This window comes from Phaenicophaeus curvirostris, chromosome 6, assembly GCF_032191515.1.
Source record: "Phaenicophaeus curvirostris isolate KB17595 chromosome 6, BPBGC_Pcur_1.0, whole genome shotgun sequence".
Taxonomy (NCBI): domain Eukaryota; kingdom Metazoa; phylum Chordata; class Aves; order Cuculiformes; family Cuculidae; genus Phaenicophaeus; species Phaenicophaeus curvirostris.
In genome coordinates, this window is record NC_091397.1 from 40,014,435 (window position 1) to 40,033,372 (window position 18,938).

Here is an 18,938-nt window from a genome sequence, read left to right on the forward strand (position 1 = left end):
AAAGAAAATGACAAACACCAATATTCCAGGATTTAAAAGCCTAGTGACCAAAAGGTATAGCAGATATCCTTTCCAGAACACAAGGACCAGCACTTACATTTGGGGAAATTTTTTTTCCAGTTGGTTTGGCTCTGTGTTATTGAAAAAGTTTGTCCCCATGCACCAAGCCAAAATTTATCAGGTTTCAATTTCCAGCTGAAGCCACGACTGTTGCTATGAAAAGCAATGTGCAATTATATTCCAGAAAGCAAAGCAATGGAAAAGACTGTATTGAAATGTAACAAATCCATTCATTGGCATCAAGAGTAAAAATTGTATTATACTAACCTGTGTCATAGGCATTTTTCTCCTCTTATTATTAGAGAAGAAATGTACAAATCAACTTTATTGTCTTGCCAGAGATTATTATCTGAATACTTAAAAATTCCTCATCACCCTACCTCAGACTAACGTCTCTTAAAACATGAAGCAACTATTTAAAGAGTCACCCCTGCTATGGTCACCCCAGCAAGATTCAAAGTGTACAGCAGATTGCCGGGCTAGCCAAATGCACTGACTCAGGCTTACTATTTCCAAACTAAAGTAAAACTACTGTTTTCCTAATTGACTCCAAACTGCTTGCCTGAGAAGCTTCCTCTCCTGCTCACGTGAGGCATCTTTGCCAAGACTCGCATATCCCTTATGTTTCTGCTGGACTAAACAACACATGCACGCTGGTGGAAGAGAAAGAACAGGCAAGTAATATTTTCACTTCAGCTACAAATTTAAGCACCAGAATTCATGCATGTACTAGGAATATATGAATAGTTAGCTGGGTCAATTCTATATCTATGGAAAAATTGTTAAAACAACAACATTTTGTAGAAGTCTATTGAAATATCAGTTTAGCCAAACTCTTTCCATTACTCCAAAGCACAGCAAGAATTGTTTTAACTACATTTTTAAAAAAAGTAAAATCATTCTCTCATATTCTCAACATTTATGCATCTTCTATTACTACATAAAAGATCAAGTTGGCATCAGAAGAAAGAGATACGGGATTCAAGTCAGCAAACAAATACACAAACTATACTCTTTACTTACAGCATGTGTGCAGTCACGGGATAAGACTACATACTTAATTTTACAGAAGTTTCTAACAGACTAAAGTAGAAGCCTTGACTCTGTCCATTCTTACTATTAAGCTGACAATGAGCTAGAAGAAAAAACACCTCCAAATAGCATCAGCCATCTAGTCCCAGAAACTGTACCTAAAATTTCAGCTAAAGGAGTAAGCTTAACATGCTGACAGCATTATTTGAGCCCACTGTCACACCCTGCATATCCCTCCTTTTGCCCATCTTCAAAATGTGAGATGTATTTGATCCACAGGTTGTCAGCTTCATACATTAAGGAAAAAAGGTCCACATGGAGCATTTTGCCCATGTTCACATACATTCTCCGATTTGCAAAAAGCTCTGGGGAATTACATCGTCTTCAAGCAAGCATGTATGCAAGAATGGGCATTTAAAGCCATCACATCTCCAGAATCTTAAGTTCTCTTAGAAGCAGTGACCCATCCTCCTTGTCAGCTGAAGCAAGCTCAACAAGAAAAAAAGCCAGATTATCATATATGTATTCATGTAGCTGATAAAAAAATTACTCACTCCCTGATGACACAATATTTCAGAGAGTTTTACACTTCATTTGCTCCCTCCTAAATTAGGACTGTACAGTAAATATTTTGAGCAAGAGACTTTGAAAGAACATAGGAGATGATACACACTTTGGTCCACAGCCTTCCTTGCAAATCTTAAATAATTTGATTGAGTAATTACCTAAGGGATGCCCAGGGAAAAAATTAAGGCCATGACAAATTTGGTGAAACCATGAGAGATGGGATAAATAAATACATGAAAGATCAAAGAATAAGATACTATGCAAGAAGAAATTATGAGGAGAATTTAACTTTGAGAAATGAAGAAAAAAAACAGAACAAAACAACAAAAGGAAAGCAGAGGCAAAAGACAACATGACAAACACAGCTAGGACACAGCTATTATGTTGTAATAAAACTACTTGGGAACAATGTATTTTCTTATTCCCCCTCTCCCCAGCCTCTTCACTGAAGAGGATGTTTCACAGTCACTTTAAATCAACCAAACTCAATTTGAAAGGGGAAGTCATTTTCCCTCAGCACTGACTGGTCACCCCCAACCCCTGCCTTGCCCTAGCGCTAGCTCCTGGGGAGTTCTGCATGTTATCTGACTGTAAATGGAACACAGCAAACACAGCAGCAAGTAGACTTCAAGTCCTCAAAAGCAGAAAGAACATTTGCCCAACATCTTCAGGTAGTATATTCAGCTTTCTAAAGAACTCCAAAAGCTGCTCACTAGGAATGTATCAAAGTAAGTTCATTTGTACATTACCTAAAATACTTTTCTAAGGGGACCTCTCTACCAGCACTGGCTTAGCCTTCTTCATAATGCGATTCACTGCTGAACAGAAAAACAGCTTGTCCATCGCTTCTACTTTCTCACAACTAACTTGCCCCTCCCAGCAGCCATTGATAACAAGCCTGCTACAGTCAAATCAAATCCTCAGAATGCGAAGCTGCCATTAGGAGAAATACATCAATACATAAGTGTTTGCAAACAAGCACTCTGTGAATCACTGTTCACCTTGCTCTTACGCACAAGCATGCGCTTTACAAACCAATCCGCTCAGTGGCTTGAGAAATTAGTAGCTTACTGATGGATACTAGACACGTGGCACCAGCCACTTAGTCTCTGCCCATACCACAGAAGTTTTATCTGTTTCAGCTCTGACAGAGGTAGACAAAAGGAAATACATTAGCTATCCCCTGTGGCATAGGCTTCTGATTAATTTTCCTCTTAAATGCTAACAGTGATCAGCAAACTGAGGAAAATAGCAGAAAGGTTGCGACATTATCCTTCAATTTCACTCGTGTCTCCCAGCACTTGCAATAATGAAAGATCACAACAAAAAACCAAATCCTTACAAATAACTTGATGCAACAATGCTGATTGAAAGACTCCTTCACAATTTATTGATTATTCTTCCATTCATCTATTTAACACCATATGTATGCAGGTTATTTTAAGTGTCACGTATATATTATCACCCTTTACAAACCGTACTATCAAATGCCTGCCAATATACTGGCTTCTGCCAATTACTTTTAGTTTCTCTTTCTCCCCTTTTCCAGTGTTATATTTGGAGAGAGATAAAAAAAAGAAAGGATAAAAAAAAGAAAAAAAAGGAGTGACTGACTCAAGTAGAAGGAAAATTATCTTAAATCCTTTAAACAGTTGCTCTGTTAAATTGACACAACTTTAACAACATGTACTTGGCACATTCCTCTTGCCACGAATGCAAGAGCCTTTTTCAGAAAAAAAATCATTCAAAGCAGGGAAATATTTTAAAGACACAGCACAGACCTTACTGAATGGTGTTTTGATGGCTGTTACAAAGCCATTTCTAGTCACGTGTGTTCAAACCACAAAGAGTTCATAACAATAAAATCTCACTTTGAAATCTGCTTTTTAATAGGATAATTACTGAACAGGAAGGGAAACCTGACCAATTCATTCTCCTCCAAAGTCATACCTTCAGGATAGTGAAGGGATACAGCAGAGGAGAAAGTCTACTAGATCCAGGCATAACTGTGCAGAGAAATAAACCAGAAGAGACAATGTTACTTTTGCCTACTGCAAGGGTGTATGTGCGATGTTGCCTAGCCTCCAGGGTTCCCCAAATCCCATCACTTTCTATGAACGCTTTTTCAAATAAAAGGACATACTGCACATTCCCACCACAGCATGACAAAGAGAGCTCCTAAACCTTAAAGAGATCATTTACTTCGAGGAACTGAAAATCAAGTGATAGCTGAGTCACACCTCAAGAGGAAAATTGTGCTTGATAGCCTCATCCAAGTCACAAGCAAATCCTTATCTGAGAATCACAGACTTGGAAACATTGTGGTTAGCAATATATCCAACAAAGAAGCCTGTCACTGGAACAAGAGGACACTGCACGTTAGTGTGCAGGTGCACTGGCAGAGATCAACAGAAACCTTTTCCTAGTCACAGTTAAATCTATAGACATCAGCCTTTCACTCTACCAGAAACTGAATCCACCCCTAGAGTTTCAAAAGAAGAAAACTAAGCAACTTACATGTAAACATAGGAACTCTGCCCCTTGTATATCAACATGGAAAACATGAGATCATAGCCCAACACCACTTTGTGGGCTGGACACTGTAAGAAAGCACGTCTATGAGCCTGAACCTTAAAATCAAAGAGATTTCTACTAGGTAGAAAAAACAAACAGCGGAAGGAAGGGTGGAGCACCATGTTACTCTTGATCCGCTATTCGCTGCAGAGTCGCATCGCTGTCAGGAAGTACAACAGGAACAGCAGCGTTTTAGTGACCGTTACACCTTCATGTAGCAAAATAAGCTTTTTTTCATGACTGCTGTGGTGAAGGTGCATAAAATAAATGACTCCTTAGGACAATGTATGCAATATGTTGCACCTGAACAGTGAGAAAACAGAAGTACTTGCTTTTAAGAGCACATGTGGTCATGTTATATCATAAGGACTACTGAACAGCAGATACTTTCAGTGACCACATAAGACAGCTACAGAGTAAGTCAGTAAGAATTTTTCCTATCCCCTCATCAAAATCCATCTGAATTGCATACATATTAAGTTTTTCCTGCCACATGGAAAGCATAAGGAAAAATATCAAAATGGCAAGTTTAGAAACCAGTTCGCTTTACCCCCCTATTATTAATTAAAAAAAAAAAATCCAATACCAAAGTTGCAAGCTACAGAGAAGTGTGTCGTATGTCACAGAGAGTTTCAAACAGATTACAGAAAGACGCGAATGGAAGTCAACTATCCTATGCAACCTCCCCAACAGAAATCAACTGGGAATGAAGTACACTGCTGGACTGGTCAAATCCCACACTAGGATTAACAGACTGCATTGACAGTATCTTTCAATAACAACTATTTCACATTATGCTGATGTTTTAGCCATATTATTTATTTTTTTTTAGCTGCTGAGTTTCTTAAATTTGCCACAGTTATTTAACACCTTTATGACATGTGTGTGAACAGGTGTTTTCCTAACAGCAGGAAAAGGGACTTCTACCAGCAAATTATCAGCACTGTTCTTGCTCCTTCTTATCTCCTTACTGGTCATCAGATTATAGATCCCTATCACGTACTTATACAGCTCAAAAAAAAAAAAAATTCAGGGAGAATCAGGGAAAGAAAACCTCTAAAGAAAGCAAACCTGCAGGTCAAACTGGAAGAACTTTATGTAAATTCAGATATATTTTCCTTTACTGTGCAGTATTCTGCATAAGTCGCTCAATCAAGCAAGAATGACATGGAAAGAATGGGACTAATGCGAACAATGAATGATCCATAAATGTCTACAAGATTACATAACTGAGGATGAGACAGCATGCATGTGTGTGCAGATTTGGGGGAAACGAAGAGAAAAAGAGCTAAAGGGAAGAGGAGGAAACAATGTCTTCAGTCACAGATACAGGACTCTGTGCAGTTCTTACTCAATTTCTCCTTCTTTCTAAAAGATAACAATTTTAACCGTGGGTAATTGGGCAGCTAATGGACAGAGGCAAAAGAAAACCCATTTGCCTGTTAATACACTTCAAAACATCCCTCGCTGAAATTGCACCATAACTGCTGTATCATGGCATAGAGCTCACAGGCAACCATGTTTATACTAAAGCAATTAACACACGGTACATTTCCTGCACTCTTATTGTCATTGGCGCTCTCATTGCGTTTGTTGCACATTTGGAGACTTGGCAGGTGATGAGGCATTCATATAAAGTTAACAACAAAACGTTTCTGATTTGAAATGTACTCACTGTTGTTTCTCAGTAACTCCTATATTTACTTTATACCATTCTCGGGGGAGAGCCGGACAGCCGTGTTCATTCTGCAAGGGAAAGATATTCAAAATAAACTTTGTAAAGGCTTCGAGCCCAGAAACTTCAAAAACATAACTTTCTGAACCTGGTACCCACTCGCTCTATAAGGCTGCGCGCCGCGGCTCCGCATCATCACCTCCCGCATCATCACCTCCCGCATCTCAGAGCGATCATTTCACCTGAAATTCACCGGCGTTTCGGTCACTCGCGGCAGCGCGCAGCGGGGACGAGGAGGGAACACGCAGCCCCGCATCACCCAACCTCCCCCGAGGGGGGGTCGAGAAGGGAGGATGCTCTGGGTACCGGCGGCACCGGGACGGGGGGAGGAGGGATGCACTTGCTCCAAAGTTGCGGTTCCTCCTCCCGAGCGGCTGTGCGGACGCTCGCAGCGCCCAGAGCCGCCGCCCGAGCCGGACCCCGCGCCTTGACCCGCCCGGGTCGACGCTGAGAAAACCCCTTTGGCCCCCGGCCGGCCACCCACCCGCTCCGCCCGCGGGAACGCGCGACCCCTCTCACCAGCGGCTCCGGCCGACCCGGCGCGGGGACGGGTCGGGGAGGAGGTGGTGGTGATAGCGGAGGAAGAGGAGGAGGAGGGGGAGGAGGAGGCGCCGGCGAAGTCGCCGGCTGTGGAAAAGAGAGGGCAGGGCGGCGGGAGGAGCCGCTCGGCGAGGCGGGTCGGGTCGGGTCGGGTCCCCTCCCCGCACCGACGAGCTCCGGGCTGCGCTTCCTCTTCCTCGCAGCATCCGCGGCCGCTCCCTGCCGGGGGAGCGGGGCAGGTGCGGGGCTCGCCTGCCCTTCCCCGTCCCGTCCCTCCTCCCCTCGGCCGGCCTCCCCGAGGCTCCCGGGGCGCGGAACGGGGATGCCCGGCCGCCCCCCTCCCCGTGGGAGCCGCCCGGCCGCCCCCCTCCCGCTTCCTCCCGCTTCCTCCGACGTCCCTCCTCCTGCCGCGCCCGAGGGCTGCCCGCGGGACAACTGTTCGGCCTTGTTGCTTCTCTTTCCCCCGGCGGAGCAGCCGGAGGGGGCGCGCAGCCCGGCCGGCAGAGGGCGGCAGCGCCCCGGCTCCCGCCCCGAGCATCCGCGGGGCCCGCTGGGGCGGGGTGAGCGCCCGGCTCGCTCCTGGCTGGCCCTCGCTGGAAAAGCGAAATAGAACATCTCTGCTTTTTGTTCTCTCTGCCTAAAACAAAAGCGGTCAATAAGATTTTTTTTCTTTCTTTTATGAATACCTTAACTCACAGCTACTGCATGGACTACACACGCGATCCTACAAGCCATTAAATCATATTTTCTAATACTACAAGTACTGAAGTTTTTGGGGGTTTTTTTTTTCCTTTTTTTTTTTTCCCGAAGTCCTGTGGATTTCACTTTGACTCCGATACAAACGGAGAGTGCAGCCGTGAAGCCTTGCTGTGTTACGGCCACTTTTATTGTCTGGTATAACAAAATCTACTCTTTGTGAACCATCACATGAGGGCCAAAACTTGTGAAACTACTGGTTCTAATCTTGCAAATAATTACATGTGAGAATATCTTTATGCAGGTTAATAATTCCCCATGATTACCCTTAAAACCACTCTCTTGCAACACCGAGGTCCTCAGACCACAATAATGCTGTTGTGCATCAGGTGGCATTTATGAGGCTCCTTGCCCGGAAAATACCACAGCCGATTACTGGGATTTTGTATCCACCAGAATTGCTGGGGGCTTTCCAGAAGAGGAAGCGGGACTTGATTCTCCCCTTAGGCTGTAAGATACCGTGTCAGCGACAGGCTAGATCTGAGCAAATACTCCAGTGTTAGGCAGTAAGTGGGGTGACTCACCTGAGTTGCACATTGCTATATTTATAGGACTAGAGTGCACTCTCTACCAAATGACAGGGGCTAAGAGTGCACCTCAGAAACATGTGAGCTCCTTTTCACACATGCAGAAATAGAGGGGAATTGCCTGTCTGCTCACCCTTTCTCCAGCACCTCACAGGTTGGTGAAGGACACAGGTGACAGCAGCCAGCACCTGGGGAGCTGGCAGGAAACATCACAGTTCTGCTTAAGATTCCACAACAGGAATTCTCCCCAATCAAAGAGCATTTCTTAAAAGTCGTTGACTTTTAGCACCTCCTTGAATGCTATGGAGAAGCTGGACCTTGCACATTCAACTGCAATGGGTTGCTTCCTGTGTTTAGTAGAGATTTTAAAGCGTCTTTTCATATTGTTTTTCTAAAGTAGAACACCAAAACTGAAAATGTGAGGTGAATATGTAATATAATTCTTATTATATACGCTGAAAACACTTATCAAACCATCTCAAGAGTTTCTTGCTGCTATGTGGAGTTTATTGAAAGAGGGACAATATCAACACCAGGTAAATGGCTGTCCAGTTTGTGTTTGAACTGTTTCTGTAATAACAAGGGGGTTTTTTCTGTATGTGTTACCTGGATTTTTGGTGCTTGAAATGAAAGCAAAAAGTGTTTACAACTTAGAAAATGGCATTGTAAATATAACATTAAATGTGCCAGAAAGTTTTGTTGACCTTCTTTTCCACTGTTACCTCAGGACCGCTTTTCCAGTGTGTTTATATAGGGGAACTGACTTTGTTTGTGAAGACAAACACACATATATACATGGTGGTAGGAAAGATGTTTGGAAAATTATTAAGAAGGAACAACACTTTAAATGCAAAATTTTGCTCACCATATTTTTATTTTTCTTTCAGGCTCAGCAGTGAAAATCATTAAAATTTATTTCAGCTGTATATTACCACAATAGTTGGATTTTAAACAGCAGTGGAGAATGTTTATTTAACAGTGCTATTCTTACACAATTTAGAAGAAAAATTGTCAAGAATGTTCTGCTAGTTTATGGGGACAAATTTAAGCACAGCATTCTATTGTAACATTCATGAGAGAGAGCAAACTGGATATCTAGAGAGCATGTTCCAGTGAAGCCTTCTGTTCATCCATATCCATATAGAATCATAGAATGGTTTGGGTTGGAAGGGACTTTAAAGATCATCCAGTTCCAACCCCCCTGCCATGAGAAGGGACATGTCCCACTAGACCAGGCTGCCCAAGGTCCCATCCACTTGAACAACTCCAGGACACCTCCAGGGATGGGGCATTCACAACTTCCCTGGGCAACCTGTGCCAGTGCCTCACTACTCTTATATCCACATCCAATATCCATACTATTCCAATTACTGTATCAATAGTAGGATTATTTTTGTTCTCCAAAAGCCCAGGGAACTTTTACTCAGAATACACATATATAGAAGGGCTGGGCTGCTATGGCCACTTCTTGGTTTATTTAGTAGTAGTCCTTTCTGTAGTGTCTGCTAGCAAAGCATGTGTTATCATTACAACTGATGCTTTTACAAATGATATTGGAGTTGTCCTTATGATGTGGGCAAAAGATATTTGCTAAATAATTCTAGAAAGCCAGAAGAGGGAGCACAGGAACAGAAAACACCAAGAATTAAGCATTTTAATTTGTGTGGCTATTTCGGCTACAACCTTAAAAAAAAAACCAACAAAAAAAGAATTTCCAGGAAGGACTCCTGCTTGGCTCTGCTGACAACAAGGATGTTTTAGGATAGTCCAGTGGGCGCTAATCACCCTCTGCAGCCTGGTCTGTAGAGATCTCAACTTGAGTGTCCCAAAACTGTAGAAAGCATCAAAGCCACTAATTGCTTTTGACAGTGAACACCTTAGATCCTATGATCCTGAAAGCGCTCCTGATAATTTTTCAAGAAGTTGAGTTTTGTCATAGTACTTCTGGCCAAAACCTTCCAGTGGCACAGGTTATTCAAGATGACTTTTGTTATGCTGTGCTGGTTTTGGCTAGGGTAGAGTTAATTTTCTTCACAGTAGCCATTATAGAATGGGGACATGTTTTGGATTTGTGATGGAAAGTGTTGGGAATTCAGGGATGTTTTGGTTACTGAGCAGTGCTTGCAGAGAATCAAGGCTTTTTCTGCTCCTCACACCACTCCACCACTCCAGTAGGCTGGGAGTGCACAACAAGGTGGGAGGGGACACAGCTGGAACAGCTGACTCCAACTGACCAAAGGGATATCCCACACAGTAAGATGTCAAGCTCAGCATATAAAGCTGGGAGAAGAATTGAGGAAGAGAGGGACATTTAGAGTGATGGCATTTGTCTTCCCAAGTAACTCTCATGGGTGACGAGAGTCCTGTTTTTCTGGAAATGACTGAACACCTGCCTGCTGATGGGAAGTAGTGAATGAATACCTTGTTTTGCTTTGCTTGCTTGCATGGCTTTTGCTTTACCTATTAAACTGTCCTTATCTCAACCCATGAGTTTCCCCTCATTTTTACTCTTCCAATTTTTTCCCCCATCCCACCAGAGGCAAGTAAGGAAGTGGCTGTGTGGAGCTAGTTGCCACGTGCCCTCTAGCAAGCATGGCTGGATTTTGCTGTACTTGCAATGTTAATGGATGGCCTTTAATAATGTCAGTATTTTAATTGTATATAAGTAGTTACCCACAGAATCTTGTTCACAGCCATTAAAGCATACCAGGATGATGGCTGTGATATAGAAACAAAATACAAGATTATTATTGCATTTTGACTTTTTAGAAGTCACAGATAATTTTTTCTTTACTTTGACAAGGCTTGCTATCTCTGTGTCTGAATGAAAACATTTTGTCTGTGTATACATGCACACATATAGTTGCACAGTCTGTGGTATATTTTTCAATAGGTCCTGCTGATCTGCCCTAAGTTCATGAACAATGACATTAATAAAAGTGGACTGTATCAGAAACTTCAAGCTCATTTTTCTAAGTGCAGTATGTTATGCAGATCTCTGTACTCCAATCCCTAAATGACAGTTGTCAGTTTGCTATGTAGATGTAGATTTGTATGAATTTTATATTTTTATATATATATTCATATAGTCATACAGGAACATTTGGTGACGGATGATTAAACCAGGTCAGTATGAGGTAAGGGTTTTTATGACTCAGTTTTAGTATACCTGTTCAGACTGTAAATCTCCTGCATATACATTTATATATAAAACAGGTGGGAAAGATGATGACCTTTGCAGAACAGCCAGCTTAATGAATAAATAAATAAATGTCACGTAAGACATGTTTTAATTAACCTAGAAACAACCCCACTCTAAAAAGTACTTTAGGTCTCTTTATGGACTCATTTCCATCTTATCTGGACATTGATTTACAATAAAATAAATTGTTAAAAGTTAAGGTTGTGAAATTAGAATATCTATGTTCGTCACACCAGTTATGAAATCCAAGCATGAACAAGTAGGAAAATTAAGAGGTCAGGAATGGATCTCAAGAGTTTTCATTACATTAACCTATTGTATTTCTACAAAGAAAACCACACCTCTACAAACTGTTTTTACTGCCATTTACTTGTTCTTCTGTAGTTTAGTTTGCTTGTGAATGACCTCTACAGGAGTTCATGAACAATAAGGCCTAGGAGTGATTTCATCTTAGTCTGCTGCTGTCTGAAGGAAAAAAAAAATTTGGGAAGAACTAGAAAAGTTAAAAAAAATCTGAAAACAATTTCATGTTGAAGTTCAGCAAGCTCTGAACTTGAGAGGAGCTTCTCTCCTGTTGCAGTGAAAACAGTTAATCACTGGAGCTACTCAACAGTGATTGTAAGTTGGTCCTGACCAGTGAATCAAACCAGGCATTTTGCTGAGACATTGCTGCAAGCTAAATCTCGCTTTTAGAACTTAAAGCGATAATTCAAGGAAGTCCTGCAATCTGCAATACATAGTGAATGCAGCACATTTCATGTATCCCTACTCTCACTGAGACTGATAAGAAGTTCTGCATATCTATTTAAATAGTAAAAAATTTGGGCAGTTCTTGCCATGTTCAGTCTTGAATGTGTGACAGAATAATTTACTAGATAGGAAAGCTTACCACAGCATTGTCACCAATAGTAAACATAGTTTTTATTCTGCATTCACAGAGCTTAATTCACCCCTTGTGCACATGAGCAGAAATCACTCTTTTGTTAGAAACAGCATTGGATCACCCTCAAATTAAGAAGAAAAGTGGTTGGTGCTTGACCTAGGGAAGTTGATTATCAACCACCTTAAGGTACAGACCATGATGTCTAACTGTGTACCTTAACAAGAGAAGATGGCTAACACTGACATGGCACAGGGCAGGGTCCTAGCCAGGCAGTTAGGGAAATGGGACTTCTGAGCTTTGACTCAACTGTGAGACCTTAATCCACCATACAACTGTGGGTGAACTGTATCAGCTTTAGGAATTCATTTCTCCTCTCCTCTCCTCTCCTCTCCTCTCCTCTCCTCTCCTCTCCTCTCCTCTCCTCTCCTCTCCTCTCCTCTCCTCTCCTCTCCTCTCCTCTCCTCTCCTCTCCTCTCCTCTCCTCTCCTCTCCTCTCCTCTCCTCTCCTCTCCTCTCCTCTCCTCTCCTCTCCTCTCCTCTCCTCTCCTCTCCTCTCCTCTCCTCTCCTCTCCTCTCCTCTCCTCTCCTCTCCTCTCCTCTCCTCTCCTCTCCTCTCCTCTCCTCTCCTCTCCTCTCCTCTCCTCTCCTCTCCTCTCCTCTCCTCTCCTCTCCTCTCCTCTCCTCTCCTCTCCTCTCCTCTCCTCTCCTCTCCTCTCCTCTCCTTCACTTTTACCTTCCATTCCCTTGTTGTTGGTTTATGTTTGTTTATGTGTTCTTTTGTTTTTTAACCTTGTCAGTTTAAGCTGCAAGTTCTTCAAGACATTTTTTTTCTCTGTGTATTTGTAGATAACCAATATATTTCAGCTCTGATTTCATTTGGGGTCTCCTGATAGAACTGTGGCACAGTTATTATTAATAATCCTAGCCTTACGAAACGACTCACTGCATTTTTATTGAGATTTCTACATCTTTACCCAGTCTGCTATGCTGTTTGATTTGTAGGTAATAACGTTACTGGCCAGTGCACAAACCATAGAATGCTTAAAAAAAAAGCCCCAAATTTAGAAGCTGCTCAGTCCTTCAACAGGCTGCAAAACTTCTTTAACATTTGCCTGTTTTCTATTCACCTTGTATTCTAAACAGATTAATATTTGATAGAAGTGATCTATTTTTATCAATTTAGCAGCTGTGTTGTATGTGCAGTTGAGGTTTGAAGGGTGCTAAGCCATGTCACATACTATTACAGATCCTTAATGTTACAGACCAGTTCCATCTTTTTTGTGCAGCAGTGGTGCTGTTTATGTTGCAATACACTACAGTGACTTCAACTAGCAAGATAGATAAACACCACCCAAACTCATGGTAAATGCCATCTTCTCTCTAAAACAGAGTTTGACATGCAGGGAAGACAAGCAGGTACGGCCAAAGTCATAGAAGCAACACAACATCTGTCTCGAGTAACTGCAGGGCACAATTCACTGCTGGTCAATGTCAAATCCACCTGTCCCAAATCGCAGCACATAATAAATCACAACAAATACTGATGCATTGATAAACCCTCCCTAGGATTTACTCACAAGTGTTTCGACAGATTTGCGACTTTCTTGCTGAGAATAACAGACCGCTCTGTCTATCATCCATTGTAATCCTTTCATAATATCAATTGATTAACAGTAACTGCTGGCAGCAAAGTTGTAATAAAGAGTACAAGCTCACTGCTCAGTGTTATGCTGGATGCTCACTTTCCTAATAAGGTGATTAACGTCAAGTGTTTCACTGGATGAATCCACACAAGAAAGTGGCACTCCAGCAGCTGCAGAAGCGACACAAACACACTTTTGAATGTGCTTCAGCATTTATACTTAGCCTTCCCCCAGTTTGCATTTGTTATTCCATTATTTTGGAACTTCACTTTGCTTATAAAATATTTTGCCCTGTTGTCAGATTTTATTTTGCAAATTTCTTGAGGAGTGTAATGCTCATGGCTGAAAATGTCTGTCCATGCCAAAAAAATTCATAAGGCTTCAGAGCAAGTTATAAAGAACTATTCAAAACATCCTAACCTTTGAACACACACACTCCTTAGATAGCGTGGTATTCTAAATAACGTTCATTTGGAATAAACACACAAAAATTGGCCTGCACTTTTCAAAATTACCTACTTCAATTTACATGGCTCTTCAGAAAAATTGAGATGCCTTAAATAGTGTTTTATTCGCATCACTGCTGGACTATGTATTGATTTATGGGAACTGTGAAAAGTTGAAGCAAAGGTCTTGTAGGTAACATCCTATTCTAATAAAATGCAATGGAGGTGATTCACCATTCTCACACCAGTGTCTTAATGCATTCTCTTATCCATTTATGTCATCCATTCTTCATGCCTCCCTTAGGTCTTTCACTTTTGCCATCCTCCTCTTATTCAATAGCTCAAAGTACTGTCTGCTTATTTACATCAAGGCCTTAAGGAAGTTATAGTCTTCATATATAAATTTCACTGCTAACATACTGTGGTCACTGCATAGCATTTCCCCTATTTAACATTTTAAATACTTCTCACCTCTGTTTTCAGCAATCCCATCCCCTTCTACCTTCCCTTCTCTAAAGAGGACCATCCTTTGGTGAGTCTTTGGAGCAGGTTTCCTTTCTAGATGACAGTGATAAGGGAGGAGAGAAGGACAAGGGTTGGATAGGGCTTAGTCAGTCAGACAGGCACAGACTATGAAGCAGCAACCTTGGTCTGCTACTTGGCACTTAAAAGATAAACTGTAAAACAGTATTCACAATAACTCATAAGCTGCTACAGCTCTGCTGTGAATTGTCTTTGCTGTGGAGCTCTTAACCTCTGGCAAGGGGGCAAAGCAGTTTGCTGGAGGCTGGGGTCCCTGAAACATCCTAGCTGGAACCAACAGAATTTGAATCCAAGTTTTTCATTTGGAGAGCTACCATCACTCTGTGAATGTTGTATGTTCAGTTCCCAAACCTGAAGTTAGAGACAGGAGAATGATTTACTCGCTAAAACGTGAAGTTCTGAGTCCATAAAAAACTGTTTATAGATTAGTCTCAAACTTGCTGAATCATTTTTTCACACAAAGTATTCATTTAAAGAAGTGAAAGACTTTAATCTGGCATTTCTAAGTGACAGAACAGAGCAAAGCTCATGGTGTTTCAAGACTTAAGCTACCTAAAGTTCTTGTTCTCTAAACCAATGCAGAAAATGAAACATTTAATTCAGCACAAAATTAAAAGATAAAAAAATCTGTGGTAGTGGAAGGTCATTTTAGTTAAAAATAAAACATTTTTCAAATAAATTAAAAAACATATAGAGCATGGAAAAGATTTTCCAGTTCAGCTACCAAATCAATGGACACTTTACTTGCGTAGGTCTAATTCACACCCTTTTTAAATTGCTTAATGTTCAAAGGACTAAGCACCTGCAGCTCCTATTCAAGTCCGACATTTAGTATTTATAAGTCAATAGGAGCATCTGGGTGTGCAGCAGTTGTGAAAAAAAAGATCAAGCCTTTAATTTGCCACAAGTGCCTAAGTAGGAATGGAAGTGCTCAACTTTACACTCACCCACTTGAAAACATTGACTACTACAAAAGGACAGCAATTCTCCTGCTTGCAGGGAGCCTAAATTCCTGCCCCAGGATACAAGATGCCCCTGCTGACTTCCCAGTCTAAATTGGGTAAAAATCAGCCCTCTTATGTCCCAAGGACTAATTAGTCAATGCCCATAAAGCTCTCTGAAGGTGAAAAGTGTATCTAAGCTTTACTATGACAGATGGCTATGGTTTAATTTTAAAGGTTTTCTGTAAAAGAGATGTTTTGTGGAAGCACTTACTCTCTTCACTGTCCACTAGTGCAGATGATTCATTTTGAACTAGTGTACAGATGGAGGAACAGGATGGCAAAGCCTCTGCACTGGCTGTGAGCATTCAAAGAGAAGAAACTCTAATACTGATTGACTTTATGAACCGGCGTTCCCTGCTGTCTTGTGGTAGTGTGAAATATCATAAAAAGCTGGCACTTCTGCTTTCTCTTCTCCTTCCCATCTGTGATAGTATTACAGAATATCTTCCCAAAAGTAAATGAAGTGCAAAACCTATAGGGAATTGAATAGTTTATGTCACTGAATGTAGCATAATGCACTTTGTTCTCACACCAATCTTCATGCCCTGTTGCAATTAGCATCTTGCATAGATTCTCAAACATATGTTTGCTTTGTCATCCTGTGGAATATTCCACCACACTACACAAAGCAAGCTGTCAAAGGCTTTGCTGAAAGAAATAATGACTAATGACTTAGGAAAAAATCAGCACTGTGATCCTCTGCTGCAAAAATTGGCGTGGTGTAAAACCAGCAAAACGACAGCTTTCAAGCTTTTGTTAATTAGCTCATCAATTTTGATCCCTTCCTCAGGAAACATAGCCTCATGTACTATGCTTGATTTATGGACGATTCCAAAGGGAGAGCATACAAAAAATACAGGGAGGATTTTGCTGGCTGAACTTACTAACTGTATCAAGCCAGTGAGAAACCAGACAATTACTTGTTTGAAAAAAACACTGATGGTCCCAAGAAAACTAACTTGTTTTGCTGTGATTTTAACTGGCTTTGAGCTATCATATAAGGTCTCTGTCCGTATCTTTATTTGTCTGGATTCTGGCTTTATCATCAACATCTTACTGTTATCTCTGACTTCATGCTGTGTCCTGTATCATTAGTCAAATATTTCAGACCTCACAGCTTTTATTCTTCTCTTCCCATTAGAAGGAGGTATTAAAGTAGAGACTGGTATCTTTGATGCAGCCTCATCAGTTTTCAGAGAATGTAACTAATCTGCATTTCCTTTAGCATAATAGAAATCAAACAACAACAAAAGACAACTTGATGGGCAAAATAACTTTTTGATCTATACTTGTTCCAAAAGTTTTCTCTATACATTTTTCTCAGTGCTTGTTCCAACTATGTTGCTTGGACTTTTCTGTTGCTGCTTCAGTGGTGTGTCTGGATTTTTATACACTTAACTCTCCTTCAGGAACTTTTCACTGCTATTTCCTTATCTTCTGTTGTTTACCCCTGGAAATCTCCTCAGACGGAAGAGATGGAAGGAATGAAGTCAGACCATTTACAGTTGCTCTAGTGCACAATATTTGGTGCTCACTATTTATGGCTTGACTGCCCAGTAGCTGGTTCTCCATACCTTAAAGATATATGTTATTACTGAGATGATTTAAACACCTTTCTGCTTTTATTATTTTTTCCCCTTTCTTCACTGCTATGGGGTTTTCTCTGGCACCACTTGAGAAGAAGGCAAAAGTACAACTTCCAAAGGAGCACTGCACTCTACCCTCTTTGGGAGTCTGCCAAAACAGACGAACCTCTTTCTTTTGCAGCAGAATAACCCACTGTCTTGGTGTCATTATTTCTAGTTGTGCCAGCAGCAGTTTTCCCTGTTGCTTATGCACACATCCCTAAATATTATTCCTTGCACTGTTTTGTTCTCCATGTTTATCTGCTTTATATCTTACTGCTTTACCAGCCATCAGGTCATCTAACTCTCTCACTTTGTAGTCACATTTATTCAAGACTTTGTGGTTTTAGAATGTTGGGGAGGTCGGGGGGTATTTTACCTCAGAAAGGCAGCAGCTCTGTTGTCCCCTTCTCCTTGTTTTTGTCACCTATCTCATCATCAAAGAGTTGTTTTGACAAGAGCAATTACATTTTATTTCTTTATTTTTCTCACATGCTCTTCCTTCCCATGACTTGCTGGCATCCCATTACATCAACTTGTGGGTTCTGACACTGAGACTTATCAATAAAGCAGCAAGATGCAGGCATTACAGCACAAAATCCAACTGAGTCCATTTCAAACAGCTGTTAAAATGCCTCTTTGTGCTCACCTACACTTCGGTAGGAGCTTTGTGCTCATTGCTGATGAGCTTTCCATGCTTCTATTTGCATATTGAAGTGCAAATTCTTTCTTACATGGGAATCCAGCCATCGCTGCTGGAAGCTGCCTGGTTTTTCAGTGCTCTGAACAGTTCTTCTGAAGATCAAACCACTTACCCCAGTCAGGGATGCTTCCTGGTACTTGCTGCTTTATGAAAGGCCATTGCTTGTTTGCTTTTCTGGTCAGCTTGCACACTCATGGGACTGCTGTGTCTACCTGGAGTAGTAGATAATGCCCTTCAGAGGGCTTTGTTCACACTGTCAAGCACTGTAAACATTGCTTATTGGCAGTTGTGGAGCAACCTGCATTTCATTGCTTGCACATAGGACTTTCCTACCCTAGGTCAACTCCTTTGTCAAACATTGGATCAGACTCAGCCAGATCCAAGGCCACCCTGTATCTCTTCTTTAGCTATTCTTATAACCAGCATGAGAAAGGGATTATGTTTACCTTGAGCTACCTGTGGTGTGGAAAGTCTTCCTGCCAGCCTAAAGTCCATGCAGCATCACTTCTTCTCCATTATTTGAGACTTGTTGGATGTGCAGCCCAAGGATCAATTCCCTTCTGCACCCAGGAGCCCAAAGAGGGACCAGGGCTCCAGGCAGAGGGAAGATATAGGGCAGCCTTTGTGGGCACTCACTCCCCTTGCACCCTGCCTGCCCTCCCTCCAGGTTAGGGCAGCCCCTTCTTCTGTTATCACACTTCTCTGAAGCCAATGTGCCACATAGCATAGGCACCATCTCATCACACCACCTCACTTTGACATCCTGCCCATGATGACTCTGGAGGAATCAGCTGCTATAACCAAAACAGGAAAGCAGATTACACAGCAGCGTATCTGTCATACACACAGATTCATTCCCTCAACTGCTTGTTATTCACAGCTGGGAATAAACAAAAATCTACTGCTTTGTTTCCAGAAAACCCTAACAGTCCCTTCAGGGGCATCCACCTCACAGACAGTTTAGAATAAGGCCCCAGGCACAGGAGGAGATGAAGCCAGAAATACATGTGCAGAACAACAGAAGAAGGCTTTATATTGCAACTCCTCCCTCAGTATGCCTTTTAGGCTTAAGCCAACCAAAAAAGATCACATCTATGC

At 41.6% G+C, this 18,938-nt stretch overlaps 2 protein-coding genes across 2 annotated transcripts in view; both read right to left on the minus strand.

Annotated features, from left to right (window-relative positions):
* Positions 1-6,577, minus strand: part of ELMO1 (engulfment and cell motility 1) — a 311,923-nt gene extending 305,346 nt beyond the window's left edge. Inside the window, exons 1-2 of the mRNA XM_069859885.1 lie at positions 6,488-6,577; positions 5,909-5,979 (exon numbers count right to left, since the gene is read on the minus strand). The gene's annotated coding sequence lies outside the window, so the exon portion shown is untranslated. The remainder of the gene's footprint in view (positions 1-5,908; positions 5,980-6,487) is intronic.
* Positions 6,005-18,938, minus strand: part of STAC (SH3 and cysteine rich domain) — a 598,932-nt gene continuing 585,998 nt past the window's right edge. Inside the window, exon 12 of the mRNA XM_069859888.1 lies at positions 6,005-6,017. The gene's annotated coding sequence lies outside the window, so the exon portion shown is untranslated. The remainder of the gene's footprint in view (positions 6,018-18,938) is intronic.